A 15,618-nucleotide genomic window follows, 5' to 3' on the forward strand; every position below is an offset into this window, starting at 1 on the left:
TCTTGGACAACCTTGCTTCTCCCATGCGTGTAACGTGACCCCACCATCTAATTGTAGAATGAAGGCTTTCACGACCGGATTACATGGCTGTTGATATACTTTCCGGGATGTGAGGTCGTGGTCCAAGAACTTTTCTGCTCCTTACGTTTCGTCCAGACTGTCAGTCGGCAAGACTCAGCGGAGCAGCGCCTCTGAGGAAGTCCAGCGCAGTTCTGGACGAAACGTAAGGAGCAGAAAAGTTCTTGGACCACGACCTCACATCCCGGAAAGTATATCAACACCCACCATCTACGCTTGTTCGCCCTGGCTGCTACATCTATAGAGTTCATTCCCAGTTTTTCTTTGATTTCCTCATTGTGGACACCCTCCTGCCATTGTTCCCATCTACTAGTACCTGCAGTCATCCTAGCTACTTTCATATCCGTAACCTCAACCTTATTGATAAGGTAACCTGAATCCACCCAGTTTTTGCCCACATACAACAAAGTTGGTCGAAATATTGAACGGTGCACAGATAACTTAGTCTTGGTACTGACTTCCTTCTTGCATAAGAGTAGGTCGTAGCTGAGCGCTCACTGCATTAGCTTTGCTACACCTCCCTTCCAGTTCTTTCACTATGTTGCCATCCTGTGAGAATATGCATCCTAAGTACTTGAAACCGTCCTCCTGTTCTAACTTTGTTCCTCCTATTTGGCACTCAGTCCGTTTATATCTCTTTCCCACTGACATTACTTTCGTTTTGGAGATGCTAATCTTCATACCATAGTCCTTACATTTCTGATCTAGCTCAGAAATATTACTTTGCAAACTTTCAATCGAATCTGCCATCACAACTGTCATCCACATATGCGAGGCTGCTTATTTTGTGTTCACATATCTTAATCTCACCCAGCCAGTCTATTGTTTTCAACATATGATCCATAAATAATATGAACAACAGTGGAGACAGGTTGCAGCCTTGTCTTACCCCTGAAACTACTCTCAACCATGAACTCAATTTACCGTCAACTGTAACTGCTGCCTGACTATCTATGTAAAGACCTTTAATTGCTTGCAAAAGTTTGCCTCCTATTCCATAATCTCGTAGAACAGACAATAACTTCCTCCTAGGAACCCGGTCATATGCCTTTTCTAGATCTATAAAGCTTAGATACAATTCCCTGTTCCATTCGTAACACTTCTTCATTATTTGCCGTAAGCTAAAGATCTGGTCCTGACAACCTCTAAGAGGCCTAAACCCACACTGATTTTCATCCAATTTGTCCTCAAATAATACTCGCACTTTCCTTCCACTGTATTTGATGAGTTCCGACTTAATTTCATCCACCCCAGCCGCTTTATTGCACTGCAATCTGTTGACCATTTTCTCCACTTCCTCAAATGTGATCCTATTTCCGTCATCATTCCTATCCCATTGTACATCGAAATCTGAAACATTACTGATCGTATTTTCACCTACATTGAGCAACTCTTCAAAATATTCCCTCCATCTGCCCAAGGCATCAACAGGTTTCACCAGCAGTTTTCCTGGCCTGTCCAAAATACTTGTCATTTCCTTCTTACCTCCCTTTCGAAGACTGTTAATTACACTCCAGAATGGTTTTCCAGCCGCTTGACCCAAAGTCTCCAACCTGTCTCCAAAGTCTTCCCAAGATTTCTTCTTGGATGCTGCAATTATCTGTTTGGCTTTGTTTCTTTCTTCAACATAACTTTCTCTGTTTACCTGAGTTCTAGTATGTAGCCATTTTTGATACGCCTTCTTTTTCCTTTTACAGGCTGCTTTGTGTCATTCTACCAAGCTGTTTGCTTCATCCTACCTTTACACACTACTGTTCCAAGACATTCTTTAGCCACTTCTAGTACTGTATCCCTGTACCTTGTCCATTCCTTTTCCAATGACTGTAATTGACTACATTCAACTAACTGGTACCTTTCTGAGAGCACTGTTATACTTGTGCCTGATTTCCTTATCCTGAAGTTTCTCCACTCTTATCCTCCTACATATGGACCTGACCTCCTGCACTTTCGGCCTCACAATACCAATTTCACTGCAGGTTAAATAATGATCAGTGTCATCAAAGAATCCCCTGAATACACGTGTGTCCCTCACAGCCTTCCTGAATTCCTGATCTGTTATTATGTAGTCAATGACAGATCTGGTTCCCCTGCCTTCCCAAGTATACCGGTGGATGTTCTTATGTTTAAAAAAGGAGTTTGTGATTACTAAGCCCATACTGGCACAGAAATCCAAGAGTTGTTGGACATATTCTGAGTCGTGGTCACCTTTGTGCTCAGACGGCAAAGACTACCAAATCCACCCGTTAGTCCCTCAGCCGTTAGGGGTAAAACTCAATGGGACCCGGGGCAAGTAAGGCTAGCAACCTGCTTCCCTGGTACTTTAAATATGATGCTGGCAACAATCAGAGCTAGACTTTTTTCAAGTTAAATCTTTTCGTTGTGCCTAGACTGAATAAGTGCCGAGAGATTGTGTGTGAGACAAACTAGAGATCTTTAGCTTGTTTCAAGGATTATTAAACTATTTTTCAGTTGAGCGACTTTTTATCATTCTGGTAATATCGTTAAAGATAGGTCCCTATTAACAAAGAAGGCAGTGCGTAAGTAGGTCAGAAACAGGATTGAATTCAGTAGTCGTCTACGTATCTCTACGTATCTGTACGCTATCGCCATCCCGTTTTACTCGTCCCGTTGCGAAATAGACAGTCAGACTTCAGAAAATAAGGTATTAAAATAAAAGGGGACGATTACAACGAAGTATGGACTGTCAATAAATTGTGTGACAATGTGCTCAGTGTTGAATCTATACCATCGTTGGCTGCCTAGTTAAAAACCCCTTTCTTCCAATGTTTTGTAGAGCTGCAGTGTTGTTATTCCTGGTGTCATGGCGTGGGGAGCCGTCGGTTATGACTACACGACACGGCTGGCAGGAACTGAGAGAGCTCAGACGACACAGTGGTACACTCTGTAGTCGAAAGTATCCGGACACCTGGCTGAAAATGACTTAAACGTTCGTGGCGACCTCCATCGATAATGCTGGAATTCAGTATGGTGTTGGCCCACCCTTAGCCTTGATGACAGCTTCCACTCTCGCGGGCATACGTTCAGTCAGGTGCTGAAAGGTCTCTTGAGGAATGGCAGCGCATTCTTCATGGAGTGCTGCACTGAGGAGAGGAACCGATTTCGGTCGTTGAGGGCTGGCACGAAGTCGACGTTCCAAAACATCGCAAAGGGTGTTCTACAGGATTCAGGTCAGGGCTCTGTGCAGGCCAGTCCATTACTGAGATGTTATTGTCGTGTAGCCACTCCGCCACTGGCAGTGCATTATGAACAGGTGCTCGACCGTGTTGAAAGATGCAATCGACCATGCAATCCAGGTTTTCTCACCTCCCGCCTAACTGTCATAGTACTTGCAGTGGATCCTGATGCAGTTTGGAATTTCTCTGTAATGGTCTGGATAGACGTCTGCCTATTATACATTACGACCCTCTTCAACTGTCGGCAGTCTCTGTCAGTCAACAGACGAGATCGGCCTGTACTCTTTTGTGCTGTACCTGTCCCTTCACGTTTACACATCACTATCACTTCGGAAACAGTGGACCTAGGGATGTTTAGGAATGTGGAAATCTCGCGTGCAGAGGTATGACCCAAGTAACACCCAATCACCTGTCCACGTTCGAAGTCCGTGAGTTCCGCGAAGCGCTCCATTCTGCTCTCTCACAATGTCTGATGATTACTGAGGTCGTTGATATGGAGTACCTGACAGTAGGTGGCAGCACAATGCACCTAATATGAAAAACGTATGTTTTGGGGGTGTTCGGCTACTTTTGATCACGTAGTGTACGTAACGGATGTCGGGCAACCTTACGTGTTAACTCCCGTGCGACAGTATCGGGGAGCCATTTTTCAACAGATCAGCATTTGTCCAGACGAGGCATTTCTTTCTGTGAACTGTCTGCGTAATGGCCATTTAGATCCCCAGATTTGTCCCCAATAGAAGATGTGTGGTACCAGCTTTGATGCCAGTTCCATGCCGGTGCCAGAGTCCATGATATCAACGACCAATTGCAAATGCTTTATTACGCGTTTCCAGTGGAATCAGCGCATTCACCCAGCCAGAGGGGGCGCAACTTTATACTAATAAGTTTGCTCATATCGTCAAGTTCTTTTTAATTTGACTCGATTTTGTAACCACTGCATTAGCATCACATATCGACTCAATTCGCGATGTTTCATTTCGTTTCCTCGTCCCTTTCAGGGTGCTTCATTTTTTATGTGGCAATGTTGAGAATAGAAAGAAATAATGCGTGTTAAATAATTGCAAAAGTGAGTTAACAATTAAAAAGACGTATTCTGGGTGATTACTAGAGCGGGAAGTGAGAGTTTATTTATTGCAGCTGCTCGTGCACACTCCACCGTGGTCTGACATGCGTTATGTGCGGAGCGTTGTGACCGTAGAAGCCGTGACCAGCCGCCGAGACTAAAGGCCACCTCAGAGGGACCACCAGCAGCAGGCAACACTTGAGGAACCTCAGCGTTCAAGAAGTCAGGGTGCCAGACACTCGCCCTAGCTCCCGCCTGCTTTCTGGAAGGCCCTTTCCAGGGTAAGAGGGGAGGGGGGAGAGAGTGTTTTTGAATGAAAACCCCAGTGTGTAAGTTTTAGACAATCGATTATTCTGAAACAAACACGTGAGTTTGGCGAAGGAGAGATGGATATTAAGTATAGGATACATCAAGGGTATATTTACTACAAGTTTTCTGATCCACATAATACACTCTCTAACATGTTCACACCATGGCACAAACGGGCTGGAAAACCACACAGCCTCAACAGGGATGTATTTGAAAAGAGAACAAATTGCACAAGGGCTAGTGCTATTACCCAAATGACCAAGAACTAGAGGAAATTCTATCCCTTATGCTGACCGTGTGATTTGTCGACGCCACAAAACAAAATCTCAGAGACAAAAATTCTCTTCTTTCAAGTTCCAGGTACCTCTATGGTCGCAGCGTAAGAACTCAAAGATAGATAGATAGATAGATCTTTCACAGAGAGGAGCCAGGTTAATGAAAGAGTGTGTACGACAAAAATAGTTAGCAATGTTACTCGAAAGAAAGATATAGTTCTTTCATTCTTTCACAGAGAGGCGTCAGATTCGTCAAAGACTGTGCACAACAAAAATCTTTAGCAATGTTACTCGAAATAGCAGAGAGAGAGAGAGAGAGAGAGAGAGAGAGAGAGAGAGAGAGAGAGAGAAGAAAACCGTTCGATGTTAAATTCAGATGATGAAAGGAACGAAACAGACTGCTTTCAGTCCGTTTTTGTGACAGACTTTTGGAGACTTAATCACTGTATGTGATATTGGTTACGCACATGGCGTTTTCCTATGGTTTTGCAAGGATGCGACGTTAGTCCCCAGCTCTCGTCTGAAGGAATTGAAGATCAAGCTGCTGCTGTTCGAGTGTACGTTTTCTATTAAATGAGTTCTCGACTAAAGAGAGAAAAGTGGTTTAGCACGCACTGACGTAATACCTGAAGATATTTGGGCAGTTCAAAAATGATGGGCACTACAATTTTTTTGTATTCACGGGAACCATTTACTGAACAAACGAATATAGATTATATTACGGGTGTTTCCCACCAATTTCTGTGCGCTTTGGCCATTGTTCTGGCAGCTTCCGTATTTAGGGTATTCTGGCGCCACTGGTGGATATCTTCATGAAGTGGTGAACTACTTAAACCGCATGACCTTTTCATTGCGTCGAGTAGGGCATAGTCGCTAGGAGCCAAATCCTGCTAATATGAAGAATATGGAGACACAGTAAACCTTAGTTCGCGCATGGTGACAATGATCTGGGACTGGCATGTGGCCGCGCATTGTCATGTTGGATCACAATGCATCAGTCCCATTTTCCGTGGCGGCGCTGTTGAATGCGTCGACGGAGTTGGTGCAGTGAACTGTGGATCGTATTGGAGCTGAGCCAGTCAATCCCTTCCTTATCCTAGAACACAGTCGCCACTATTTTCTGCACGAATAGTCCCGGCAGTGAATTCCTGGCACGAGGGTCTCCAGTATGCTTCCACTCCAGACTGAGGTTTCTTTTCTGGAGTCTCGTGGAAGAACCGTGACTCGTCGGCGGTGACCAGACACCCAAAAAACTCCGCCGGATCTGTACTGTTGCACAAACTGTTTGTATGTCTCCAGACGCTTCTATCCCTCCTCAATGGCGAAGGATTGGGACACCCATTGTGTACACACCTTCAGCTTCAAATCCTCGTGAATGATTATGTGGAGGTTTATCAGTGATAAGACCTGCCTGTGCCCTATTATAAAGTCTTGCGTTTTTTCAGAACAGTCCCTGCCGTCTGTGAGCTGTAATAACCAACGAAATATGTCTCTGCGACTTGGTTGTGTTTCCCCAGATGTGATTACTAACATCTTGCGGATGGCTAAAGAAGTCACTCCTTCCCTCCAGAGAAACCACACTGTCCACCGTTTCCCATGCTTGTCTGCTTACATATTGTCTTATCGATTCACTAGCGTACTCGCATTTACTGATGCAAAGCGCCACTTATGGGAAGCAACACCACCATCTGGTGGTGGCTGACAGTAGTACTGTAGTCTATCTTCACGCATACATACAAACATTTCAAGCTGTTTCTTTCCAGGAGTTATAGTGGGAGCGCCAGTCAATATTAAACGCACAAGCTTAGACTTCCAGCGCTCCAGACCATCTTAAACAAGTTCATGTTCTGTGGCTGTCATGTTCATCTTCTTCCAACGCGTATTACATTGAACTATCGCTATTAACGAACAATTTATAAAGAGTGAAGTCAGTCTTATGTTCTCGAAGATTACATAATTATTGTGGCTACCACTGAGGGTATAGCGGATGTAAGGCATTATCAGAGAGAATTTCTCCTCCATACGCAGTCATCAATGTTTCCTGTTGATAAAGACCAGGATATGTGAGTAGTTTCGTATAGAATAAAACGGATCTAGAAACGGGTTATGACAGTCAGTTTTGAAGTACGAAATTAAAATTTTAACTCCGCGATCAGGTGCTGAAGACCACGTGATGTCGACCAGCAGCCGTCTCATCCTTTGCTAGGCGCTCAGTCCGGAACCGCGCGACTGCTACGGTCGCAGGTTCGAATCCTGCCTCGGGCATGGATGTTTGTGATGTCCTTAGGTTAGTTAGGTTTAAGTAGTTCTAAGTTCTAGGGGACTGATGACCTTAGAAGTTAAGTCCCATAGTGCTCAGAGCCATTTCATCGTTTGCCATGCGGCGTCACACGGATGCGGGTCATTTCACCGCTCTCCCTGCTGTTGTCGACTTTCCAGAGACTGGAGGCGCTACTTCTCATTCCAGCAGCTCCCCAGCTGGCATCAGAAGACTGAGGTAGCCCAGTCCTCAAACCAAAGAAAAATACCTGGCAGTACCGAGAATTGAACGAGCGTGAGAGTCGGACACACGAATCACTTTTTTGTGTTCTATCTTTAGATCTGTTTCTTCGCCACTTTTTCGTCAATGGTTCTGTGCTGATGTCGGACGACGTCTTTCAAATTCCATCGATGAGAGACAACGCTCACGGTTATTTTATTACAGAGACTGGCCAATCCCCTGACCGACACGGTGAGCTACCGTATTGGCTGCCACTGAGCTAAGGAGACAGACCGGTTTTGAACTACATTCCACAGAAGTTGTTGTGGGTTACTGTGGGGGTCAGCACCGACACAAACAATGAAGGAGAGAATTTGCAATGGCCGGTGGCAAGAATCAAAAGTGATCTGTACTTTAAACTCGAAGATTAATTGAACATTTTAGTTCTAAAAAGCAAATAAATATAAAACAACTTGATTCCTATGCTTCACATGCAAATACACACAAATACTTTACTCTCTATTACTACTCGCAGAATGCAGGCTACATATCGTCTTCCTATTACTTAGTACTGATGTTCTCGAAGACTGCGACCGAAATGGCCCTATCAGCGATGGGCAGTTGGTTAAATGAGACGGGGGGCGCTGAACGCTCTTCTACATCTACATCTACATCCATACTCCTCAAGCCACCTGACGGTGTGTGGCAGAGGGTACCTTGAGTACCTCTATCGGTTCTCCCTTCTATTCCAGTCTCGTATTGTTCGTGGAAAGAAGGATTGTCGGTATGCTTCTGTGTGGGCTCTAATCTCTCTGATTTTATCCTCATGGTCTCTTCGCGAGATATACGTAGGAGGGAGCAATATACTGCTTGACTCTTCGATGAAGGTATGTTCTCGAAACTTCAACAAAAGCCCGTACCGAGCTACTGAGCGTCTCTCCTGCCGAGTCTTCCCCTGGAGTTTATCTATCATCTCCGTAACGCTTTCGCGATTACTAAATGATCCTGTAACGAAGCGCGGTGCTCTCCGTTGGATCTTCTCTATCTCTTCTATCAACCCTATCTGGTACGGATCCCACACTGCTGAGCAGTATTCAAGCAGTGGGCGAACAAGCGTACTGTAACCTACTTCCTTTGTTTTCGGATTGCATTTCCTTAGGATTCTTCCAATGAATCTCAGTCTGGCATCTGCTTTACCGACGATCAACTTTATATGATCATTCCATTTTAAATCACTCCTAATGCGTACTCCCAGATAATTTATGGAATTAACTGCTTCCACTTGCTGACCTGCTATTTTGTAGCTAAATGATAAGGGAACTATCTTTCTGTGTATTCGCAGCACATTACACTTGTCTGCATTGAGATTCAATTACCATTCCCTGCACCATGCGTCAATTCGCTGCAGATCCTCCTGCATTTCAGTACAATTTTCCATTGTTACAACCTCTCGGTACACCACAGCATCATCCGCAAAAAGCCTCAGTGAACTCCCGATGTCATCCACAAGGTCATTTATGTATATTGTGAATAGCAACGGTCCTATGACACTCCCCTGCGGCACACCTGAAATCACTCTTACTTCGGAAGACATCTCTCCATTGAGAGTGACATGCTGCGTTCTGTTATCTAGGAACTCTTCAATCCAATCACACATTTGGTCTGATAGTCCATATGCTCTTACTTTGTTCATTAAACGACTGTGGGGAACTGTATCGAACCCTTTGCGGAAGTCAAGAAACACGGTATCTACTTGGGAACCAGTGTTCAAATGGTTCAAATGGCTCTGAGGACTATGGGACTTGACTTCTGAGGTCATCAGTCCCCTAGAACTTAGAACTACTTAAACCTAACTAACCTAAGGACATCACACACATCCATGCCCAAGGCAGGATTCGAACCTGCGACCGTAGCGGTCACGCGGTTCCAGACTGTAGCGCCTAGAACCGCACGGCCACACCGGCCGGCGGTAACCAGTGTCTATGGCCCTCTGAGTCTCGTGGACGAATAGCGCGAGCTGGGTTTCACACGACTGTCTTTTTCGAAATCCATGCTGATTCCTACAGAGTAGATTTCTAGTCTCCAGAAAAGTCATTATACTCGAACATAATACGTGTTCCAAAATTCTACGACTGATCGACGTTAGAGATATAGGTCTTCCTGGAGATGTGGCGCTGCCCGCTCTTTCCAGTGGCGCGCGGGTCAGCCCCTTCTTGATGCCGTATCGCGGCGCTGTGCTGGTCGGTGTGCAGTCGATGCCTTAGGTCTGGACAGAAGCTATGTTTAGGTACAATGCAAATACAGTTGCCAGGTGTGAGGTGAGTGAATTCACGGCAGAAACTTCCGCTAGCGTCTCAACAGGAAGACAGTTCTGCAGGAAGTGACGTCCAAGCTGTGGACGGCTGTTTCCTTTTTCTGACACTGTCACTGCTGAACTGTATTTCCTCACTCGTGTGCTGTTTTTGGATTTGGTAAAAGTAAGCGATCGGAAGCATGTATCCATGAGACGACAGCAATTTCCCGCACTATACACACAATCGTTACTCGCGAATAAATGTTCTAGACCTGTTTGCGGAGCCAGACAGATATCTGGAAGCCACGCTGCATTCGCTATTAACGTTCGCTGAAACATGCAGTACACTAACGCTTATGAACATTTCAACTCTAAAACAGAATGGCCCAAACGAATCTAATATTACAGGATGTGTGCAAGCATTAAGTGATTAACATTGCAGAAAGTAAATGAGTTTGCATATCTAGGCTCATTCGTCAGCTGCAGCAGTATCTGTCGTAAGGAAATATAGAGATGGATAACCTCTGGAAGTTACAGTAAGCAATGATCTTTGTAATAAAACAACAATAAATGTCACAACACAATCTTCTGTATACGTCTTCGATACATGGACGCACAGAGCTAATGATGAGAAGGAATAGGTACGTTGTGTGGGTGGTGCTTACGTAGAATGGTATTTACATCATTGAATTCTTCAGGAGCAACTGAATTAGGCACTGTCACTATGGTAAAGCATCACCACATGGATTCTATGAAGCACGGACTGTTCCGGAGACGGACTAAACTATTAATTACAGTAATGGAATGCATGGTTCCAGTTCCAACTAAATAATAGGTTCCAGAAACCTATTAATTATTTCATAGGTTCCACGTAGGCCATAAAGTACAGTGAAACCAACGAAATAACAGCATTAATGTAGCAATGTTTTCAACGTATTTTATGTGCTAAAGGGAAACATTTTGTATTTTGATTTATTTAAGATATGCAGAAGATACGAAACAGTGTATTCATACATACACCAACAAATAAGAATGCAAAATACGCTTGGAACCGTAAGCTTATCACTGCTTACGCCTTACGCGGTTCCCGGGCGGAGCTATTGATGAGTCACGGCTGCGATGGAAGGTTCCGAATGAACGAGTACGTTGCAGGTGCGCCAGTAACAGCACGAGCTCTCTGCGTTAACAGGTTACGACATGGAAATCTGAGCCTGCCTGTTGTAGTGACAAGGCCAGAATAGTGTTGATTTCTTCGAAATCACTCAAATTTTGACAGGAAGAAGTAAGGCATTGTAATAAAAACTGCACAGTTTTATCATTGATTTCCAAGAACGAGATACACGGTGAAATCTTTGTATTGATGCTCACCCTACGAAAATTTAATAGGGTCCAGCGTGGTACGTAATTTTGATATATTTATAATATTTGATAAATATATCAAATATTACGAACCACGCTGGACCCTATCACTTAGCATGTTGATGTTATTTTAATGGTAACACCAAGGGTCACCCATCCTTAGAAACTGCTGGAGATTGATCCTAGCTGGGTCAAAGGTGCGCACATGACCCTATACGGTGTCTCAGATGTGATCAATAGAATTCAGGGACCACATAAATACCTTCATGCAAGCAACTTGTTTCTCAAGCCGTTCTGACAATCAGGGAGTGATGCGACGGTGCATTGTCTTTCTGAATGTACAGGTCGCCTTCAAGGTGCTGCAGGGGAACAAATGTGTGCACGTACAGTAGTTTCCTGCGTCGTTATGCGCTGAGAAGCGATGATAGACATACCACACACGAGAATTTCTCCGCCATGAGCCGGGACTGTGCCGTGTTTGCCAGTGGGATGCATCGCCCCACGTGATTCTCCGACCCCGCCATCAGTCTGTCTGTGCAAGAACAAGTCATTAAGTAGCATTTTTTCCTATTCCATAGGATGACAAGACCGATTCAACAATGACATACCTTTACGTTCAAATGGCTCTAAGCACTATGGGACTTAACATCTGAGGTCATCAGTCCCCTAGACTTAGAACTACTTAAACCTAACTAACCTAAGGACATCACATACATCCAAGCCCGAGGCAGGATTCGAACGTGCGACCGTAGCAACAGCACGGTTCCGGACTGAAGCGACATACCTTTACGTTAGTGTTGTTCTTCTGTGTTAACTGTGTTGGTTCAGTGAGTAGGCCTATTCCTAGTAACTTCAGAGCATTTTATCATGACTGCCCTGTTGTCTGTAAAGCTGCAGGGATTGTTCGCAAGACTTTGTCTCCTTTACAGTTATTATCCTCGGCTGATTTGCCATGAAGAATTCGCTAGTGTATTTCGCGTACAATTGCAGGCATTATACTTGAACTTATAATGCAAAGCTCGTGCGTCAGCGCGTCAGAAGATGGCTAGTATGTCACCTCACGAGATGTTGCGGTATCTCTACATTGCCACCCGGCTGGGAACCTGCGAGATTCTCCTCAGTAGAATATATCGGGAAAGTCTATCATACAGTTGAAATTGCTAGCAAAACCGTTCCAAAATAGTTTGCTCTTGATTCAGCGTTGTCTGAAGGAAAATGGTGCCCAATTCACCATACTGCACTATGTCATATCATTTTGCACAAAATGATGCTAGAAGCCATCTTTGTGAATTTTGTTACACTGTCTGAATATTACGTAAGTGAAAGGAATCACTTGGTTCTGTGATGAATAAACAACTCCCTACGTGTGTTATTTCTTAAGGGATTACCTACAGTACTGCCTTTATGAACCTATGCTATACTCTCTCTTCTTCAAATAAAATTATGATACTATATAAATATCTAATCCTTGTTGTGGTATTAAGTTCTTAAGAAGCGAAGTTACTGCTGTTTGCTCGGGGCATCGCACGTATTTGGGCCTGGGTTGTGCAACCGTCAGCGCGTTGGGCGACCTTGGCACATGCTTTGTGCTGTGCTGTGCCGTGCCGTGCTGTGCTGTCTGTTGGTGTCGCTTTGCTTTCCGAGAAGAGCGTGCCTGTTCTCGGTCGCAGATGTCGATAAGGAACCCTCCCTGCGGTCCACACAGGCGCAGCTTCTGCGTCGCATCCGCCGCCCAGTGCAGCGAACGTCGCTCCTCTGTCTGAGAGTCAACCGCGGCTCCGTTTCTTGTTGCCCTGAAATGAAGACTTAATTACTGCGAGCGCCATTTTTAAAGCAAAGCGTTCTGCCGTCTTGCTGTTTCTTGTGAGATGCTTGTTGACTAGGGTACTATACACCACACACTTCTACATTAACATAGCCAGTGTTATGCATAGTCTCCACAAGGTAACAGAAAGTACTTTACTTAGGCGTCAACGACCATGTTAGTTAAGATTAAATGCAATGAGAGCCCAGTAAAATATGATGGACAAACGGGTCGAATCCTCTATACCGTATTTAAAGAACTTGTCGATGTATTTAGGTACAGCAGTCTTTGTAAATTTGCAGTAGCTGTCCATATTAATGACACAGGACATGCATTTGATACTACTGAAACGTTCCCTTTGAAGAATTAAGGATGACTGTGCTGGTAAACTAATACGTTATTTGATTTTCAAACAGCCGAGCAAAACTGAACGTACTCAGACATTTCTCTCTGACAAAGAATATTTTTAGGGCAATGCAATCTGACATTCCATAATCCCTACAAAAGAATGGCTCTGACTAACAATAACCTACACCTTTCCTGAATCACTTACAAAAATCTTCGTTACTCGAACTACTGTAATACAGCGAGCGCCACTACTGCCAGCTAAATAAAAGATTCTAACTACTGAAGGCACTAACTACTGATACGCATATCTAGCAAATGAAAAATTTTGATACAGAACAAACAATGAATTTCCGTTAATAATGTTCAAAAGTCATCATATGTATATCTATCAATTCATGACATCCATCTTTACAAATTTCCTTTTTCTGGCGGACACACGTCCATATCGTCCGCTTATAGCAACCTCTCTCTCTCTCTCTCTCTCTCTCTCTCTCTCTCTCTCTCTCTCCCTCTCGCTCTGCCCCTCCATCCCTCCCTCCCCCTCCCCCCTCTCCACATCCACCACTGCTGGAGGCTCAACTCCAAATGCCCAACGCTACGTGCTGTTCACATCCAACTGCCCAACACTACAATAGCACGCAGCACAGTCAGTGATTTTCATACAGAGCGCTTCGTGGCGTTACCAACATAAAAACCTAAACAGCCTACTTACAATACAAACAATAATATAAATTTACTACGTACATTTAACAAAACGAGTAAAGTTAGAAATCTGCGTAAAACAAAAAACTTTGGCAGAATAAACGCAGTGACAAACCTGAGACAGTGCTAATGAACCACATTATTATTTTTTTTTTAAAAAAATCACTGTTGACATACCAGCTGATATAAAATTGCTTGTTCCTGGATCTTTACTTCCAACAATCGAAATATAATAAACTGATAAATTATTAAAATAAATGTAGAAAAGCTGTTTGGTTTCATGCATATAAAATAGGCTCACGTAAGAACTCCATATAGATGTAAACACATACGTACACATCAACTGTATCTTTGTTTTGCTATATAATGCTCCGCGACATATCTGAATGTTTGAAAAGTTACACAGTACTTATTAACTTACAAAGCACCGTCTATTTGTATCAATACACAGTATCTGGACCACTGTTTACTGTGTATATGCGTTCAATCATATAATCCGTGTGCATGATTATTGCTTGCAGTATGCAGCTTACCGAGACAACTTGCCATTTTTTTATTGTTTATAACGTGCGATTCAGTGCCGTATTCTGAATCACTGTTGACATTTAACGTTTTATTTCAGAATAAAATGCTAAATGACGGCTGGCTACATCAGGCAGAACTGCGTAATATAATATGCCAGCGTATCTACCCGGGGATGAGGGAGAATACCCTCGAAATGCATCGTGGGTATTAATAAGAACTGGATGATGCAGATAGTTGTTGCAGTTTGTATGAACAATGCCTTAAAATTGGTAATTTGAGGAAATAAGGTTAATTATTGTAGTTACAATAGTTTTCATAGCATTTTTTTCTTTGCGAGGTGTCTCTGGAACTTCTAGTTCATACTAGATGGACACCAACATGGCATGGGTGCCCCACTTTGATCATGTGTGAAGTTCAGTGGACAGGCATCTGCCGTATCCACGTAGGCGGCAGACGTGTGCATTGCCAATTCCGGCCGACGCCAGCTGCTCTACACGCAGCGACTCCTAATCGCGTCATGGCGCATACCATCTCCACGCGTCACGGATACTGCTACACGTGCAAGCAAGACTAAGAAAATGCAAAGGCTTTTCTGCTTGAAGGCACGAATTCCTTGAGAACGACACCACTACCTCCGGAAGACACTGTCAATTTCCCACACCTTCACCATTCGGAACTGTGTCGTTATCTTTCAGCATCAGAGACAAAACACCAGGTCTTCACATCCGTAATAGTATTGTCTAAAAAATTGTCGGCGGTAATAAGTCCGGAAAGGCTCACCTCAGTCGACCATTCCCTTCCGTGGCAAAACACTAACAGCAGGTCTTTTACTTATTTTCTACTTGTTGCTTAAAAAGATAGAACCCTGCAAGAGTGAAAATGTTGTTATTCTGACATTTATGGCATAAAAATGATGCAGAAATCATCATTTATAGGTAAGTACTTGATTTTTCGTATTATGAATCGATGGTATTATCCTACTGTAATCAGATGCACTAGACGATAGTACGTTAATTATGTACAGCATTTAACGAGCACAAAATGAGATTTCCTCTGCTTTCTTCTGTTTCTACAACGAACAGCATACCCTATGTAGTAATGGGCAATACAAGAACAGCTGTATTCTCAAATACGAAAACTTTTCGATGTTTTCGCGAACCAGTCTCGGTTTTCGGTACTCACTTAC

The 15,618-nt window shown here is 43.7% G+C and overlaps 1 protein-coding gene across 1 annotated transcript in view; it reads left to right on the forward strand.

The window, feature by feature from the left end:
* The window catches only part of LOC126476119 (alpha-taxilin), a 141,588-nt gene that overhangs the window by 31,908 nt on the left and 94,062 nt on the right, over window positions 1-15,618 (forward strand). The gene's annotated exons all lie outside the window — the stretch shown is intronic.

Source organism: Schistocerca serialis, chromosome 1 (assembly GCF_023864345.2).
Source record: "Schistocerca serialis cubense isolate TAMUIC-IGC-003099 chromosome 1, iqSchSeri2.2, whole genome shotgun sequence".
Lineage (NCBI taxonomy): Eukaryota > Metazoa > Arthropoda > Insecta > Orthoptera > Acrididae > Schistocerca > Schistocerca serialis.